The 5,350-nt window shown below is 35.4% G+C and overlaps 1 pseudogene; it reads left to right on the forward strand.

The window, feature by feature from the left end:
- Window positions 1-1,382: 1,382 nt before the first annotated feature.
- On the forward strand, window positions 1,383-2,758 carry LOC111777711 (ethylene-responsive transcription factor ERF110-like; annotated as a pseudogene).
- Window positions 2,759-5,350: the final 2,592 nt, after the last annotated feature.

Raw genomic sequence — 5,350 nt, forward strand, 5'->3', positions numbered from 1 at the left:
GAACAAGTAGGAAGTTTCTTAAAGCTTTCACTACATGTGTTTTATTGCTTGTTTGAACTCACATGGTCCTTTTGACTACAAACCCAATGGATGGGCATGGCCCCATGCTTCCCCAGTCAAGTTGCAGCACTTGCCCTTCCCTTCCCGACTTCTTCTTCTTTACAGCACATTGACAGTGCTACACTTTCTAGAGAATTTTATTATTAATTTCCTTATGGATTTAAATTTTATTTTGTTTTTTCAAACTTTCAGCCTAATAAAGCTTACCAAATTTACATTGAGTTCTATACGGTTAAAAAACGGCTATATTTGTAGCAATCTAGGTTACGTATAGTCGTCAGTCTCACGATTTTAAAATTTGTCTGTTAGGGAGAGGTTTCCACACGCTTACTAACCGATGTGGGATCTCACATTTCACACCTTTAAGGCCTAGCGTCCTCGTTGGCACACCACCTGGTGTCTGGTTCTGATACCATTTGTAATAGCCACAACCTATCATTATCCAATATTGTCCACCATTATGTATTGTCATTGGCCTCACGGTTTTAAAATGCTTCTGTTAGGTAGTGGTTTCCACGCCCTTATAAAAAAAGACTTCATTCCCTACTCCAACGGATATGAGATCCACTGTGTTCTCACTATCTATACCAACAAAGTGCACCTTCCTTTTCGTAGTTCAATCATAAGAACTCTAAAGTCAAGTGTGTTTTGTTTTAACCAATTTTATGTTAGGTAACCTCTTGGAAATTTTCCTAAAAGCTATGTAAGCGAGGACAAAACATCTTAAGAAAAACTCATTTTGATTTGTGGGGAGAGTCTTCACTCGTAGAAACAAGAAATAAGTTACGTGATCATGTTGCAAGAGATGTAGGAAAATATCACGGTTATCAGGTGCTGAATCCAAATTTTGAATCCTGATCCAAATCCTAAACATGAGGTGCCTCGAATAATTTTGTATATGTTAAAAATTATAATTTTTAGTTTCAGTCACGGAAGGATTATTAAGAATTATTTGGAAGAGTAGTTCCACATTAACTAATTAACGAGAAGATCGTGGACATACAAGTAAGAAATATCATATCTATTGAAATTAGGTCTGTCGAGAAACACCAAAAGTAAAACCATAGTAACTTATATTCATAATGAATAATATCATACCATTGTAGATGATATCATGCTTCTCGAGTACTCTATGTCAAACTAGGAGCTTCTCGAGTACTCTATGTCAAACTAGGAATGATAAAAGGATGTGAAAAATGGCGGTGGTTAATATAAAACAAAATGCAGTTTTTCAAAGTCAAAGGCAACAAGGTCAATTGCTTTGGTCACATTTATTATAAATAATTGGCTCAAAACACACCCATTTTCGAACACCGAATTTCATGTTCATTACTATTAGAGCTGCAAAGGTGGCGAATTCCAGCAGAGATTTCTCCGACCAAAACGAATGGCTTCATCATCCTCCTACGTTGTCTGGTCTAGATAGAGACGTAGAAACCTCCGTTATCGTCTCGGCTCTGACCCACGTCGTTGCTGGTGAGATCCCTATCGGCGGAGAAAGCGGCGGAACCGGAACTCTCTCTGCCGGTTCATCTTCTTATAATTCCCACAAGAGAGGACGTCAAGACCATCGCTTCGAAGGTATGATAATTATGTTTTTCGTTCTTTCGTGATATATTCATTCAAACCGTGGATAGTTTGATGGATTGCAGAGCTTATAAACTTGACTTTGTAGGATAAGTTACTCCCCTATAAGCAATTATATTAGAATCGGGCAATACCCAGATGAGCAATTATATTAAAATTGGTCGTGGATGCAAATTGTGGACCAAATTTTGTGTTCTGTAGACGAAATTTTGTACTTTAATCAATAAGATTTGTTAATGATTCTTAGCTTGAACGGAAAGTTTAGAGGATTGTTAGTACTCCACCTCTGTAGATACTCGTGAAATGTATGCTCTTTTCACACATCAACGGCAAAGAAATTGGAAAGGGTTATGTTTTTTTTTATCAAATTGTTCTTTTTTTTTTCTTTTATTTGACATATTTCAATCGTGGGTCATATCGAACGTGCAGAAGAGGGAATATACGAATACGAGAGAGAAACAAGGAGAAACATAAGGGAGGAAGAAGGAAGGAGAAGATACAGAGGAGTGAGGCAAAGGCCATGGGGGAAATGGGCGGCGGAGATAAGAGATCCCTTCAAAGCTGTGAGAGTTTGGTTGGGGACTTTCAACACGGCCGAAGCCGCCGCTAGAGCCTACGACGAGGCCGCTCTCCGCTTCCGAGGCAACAAGGCCAAACTCAACTTCCCTGAAAACGTCAGACTCCGATCCTCGCCGTCGCCTGCAACATCTAATCAATACACCATGGTTACCGATTCCCCGATGACATCATCCATGACATCGTCTTCATCGTCGTCGGCCGCGGGTTTGGTATCTTCTCCGTCTGTTTATGGGAGCCAGTGGGGCGGTGGTTAGGGCGGCGATGGGGGATTTTTGGTGCCGCAATGGCCGCAGGAAGTTAATGATAACAGCTCACCTGAATAGAGCTGTTGCTTCAATATTTTGGTATTTTGTCTGTTTTTTTTTCACATTCTTTGGCGTAATGAATCTCGCCATCTTCCTATTTTGGTTCAAATCCAATTCACATACAAATTCGTCCTTGCGAAAAAGACATCTCTAACCCGACCCACGAGTGACATATTAATGTATAAATGTCAAAAGAAATAAAAAATTATATGACCTGAAAAACCCGGTTAACTCAACTCAACTCGTACAATTTAATTTAAGTTATAAAATTATCGTTGTTGGGTTGCGGATCAACTTGGTTTATGGATAAAATTAAAATGTCACAAATAACCTACATTTATCAAACATAAATTGATAGGATATTTGATGACAAAGATTTTGTTCTCTTAACCCGAGCGGGAGAATTGAATCTCGAGCTTCTTATTTGAAGACATTAATTGAGTTATATTTTTGTGACACTCGAATAAATTAGAGATATATAAATGAATCGATACCACATCTAAATTAGAGCGATCCTAAGGATAGGACTGTTAGACGAACACGACTCTCCGTATGATATTGTCCACTTTGAGCATAAGCTCTCATGGCTTTGCTTTGGGTTTCCCCAAAAGGCCTCATCCCAATGGAGTTATCATTCCTCACTTATAAACCCATGATCATTCCCTAAATTAGTCGATGTGGGACTTCCATCATCCAACAAGGACGACTAAGAAAGACTTAGAAAGAAATGAAAGTTACTACATATACCAACAATGTACACATTCTTTTCTGATAGCATACATTAGAAACTCCATCATTAAGCAGGTTTTACTCGGAGCAATTCTATGTTAGATGACATTAGAGAAATTTTTCTAAGATGCATGCGAATTAGAACAAAACATGTTGAAAAGACCCGTGTTGGTTTGTGGGGACATGTTAGAGGGGATGTAAGGGAATGTCGGGACCATCGGGATTTTGATAAAATAAAATATTTAATAAATTTTTTATGTCGAGACCACCGTCTCTCAAGCTTTCAATTGATTCTACCCTAGAGGCCAACGACGAACTTTTCCTCCACCTCCCTCCCCCAAATAGAGCTTATAACTTTTATCGTAATGTATAACGACATAAACTATAATCCGATGCTAAAATAAAATGTTTATAATACGTAAATAAAAAGTTTATTTATGTATTTTGAAGGGAGTAAAGTCAAAGTTAAAGGATATGGATTTAATTAATTTGGTTTATCCAAATAAAGTTTTATTGATAACGAACGCCTGTTTGACTAATTTGCTAAAAAAATAATTTTAGTTAATATAAAAGGTCAAACTGAACATTAAAAATAATAATAATAATAATAGAGTATAGGTTTGTGGCAACTTTGACTTTGATGTATGTACATATATATATATATATATATATATATATATATATTGTATATCCATGTGAGGCTTAATAATTAATGAATAACTTATGAGTTAAGACTATTTAAAATATCAATAATGGGAATAGACAAATAGGATGTTCCTTAGAATAATTAAGGGATTCAATTACCTTAAGTCATACTTTGACCTAATATATTTATAAATAAAAAGAAGGGAATTGATATTTGCCGACCTAGCGGATATAGTTTAACTAATTAAGACTTCAATTTTTATTGAGATGCTAAATTTGAATATGTACGTCCGAGTTCGATAAGTACAAAATTTTCCTATTTTCTTTTAAAGTTTAAGTGGTTGGATTTTATCGAGAGCTTTAGAGATTGGATTTCGAGACGAGATAGAAGAAGAAAATGTTTAGAGAAATCACGGGAACTCAAAAAAATATAGAAAAGTGGTCAAAGTCAACGCATAGAAGGTAAATCGGTTTTCTCCGCCCTTTATGATGTATTTACCTAATGCATACATAATTGAGAGGGAAGAAAGAAAAGAAAAAAAAAATAAATAAATGAGAGGAGATTGGGTTATTGGAGAAGAAAGGAAGAAAATACGTCTTCACACAAGTTGTTTAGAATGTTCTCCATCGATCTGGACTTTTGAATCTCCATAATCGATCAAGAATTAATAATAACGAAAGGTGTGATTGATAGATTAAAAAATATGGTTTTTCTATATATTCGAGCATTAGGTGCTTGAATATTTCTAATGGTTATTCTTTGTGCTTTGGGAGATTATTCTAAACAAATCTTGTCAAGGAATCTAAGAGAAAAGACGTTTATAAGACTCGTTTTCAATGGTCCAAGAACGATAAGAAATCAAGGAACATCTATTTTGAATGCATTTATCTTTTTCCATAGTTAACGAAATTGATTGATTTTTTTTTTTTTTTTTTTTTTTTTTTTTTTTTTTGATTGCTAGATTGAAACACTTCAACTTTGATGATGAAATCAAGTTGAATCGAGTTCTACAGAAAAAGATATAAAAGCGAGAAGAAATTAGGAAAATGAAGTAAATGTTGAAATTCTAAAAAAAAATGTTTGAAATTCATATGTAGGTGCAATCACGACAGGCTGAACTCATGTCGTCTAGCTAAAAAAAAATTGGAGTTTCTAGCAAGTAAAAACTGCTAACTCGAGAAGGCACGCATCACTCATGTAAGTAGTGATTCGTACTTTCTCAAATAATATTTACAGGGATCGCTAGGACATGCAAGCATACCTTGACTTAAATAGTTAGAATATACATGATTAAGACGTTAGAATTTTAGATGAGAACGTCTTTATGTTATAAAAAATTATGAAAATGCCCCTAGGATAAGATTTCTAAGATGAGATAATACATGTTATTTTAATGCTCTTAGCATGACCATTTTGAGCAGGTGTATGCGGGCAAGATAGTTGA

The sequence above is a fragment of the Cucurbita pepo genome, chromosome 16, assembly GCF_057944985.1.
Source record: "Cucurbita pepo subsp. pepo isolate OVF chromosome 16, ASM5794498v1, whole genome shotgun sequence".
Taxonomy (NCBI): Eukaryota; Viridiplantae; Streptophyta; class Magnoliopsida; order Cucurbitales; family Cucurbitaceae; genus Cucurbita; species Cucurbita pepo.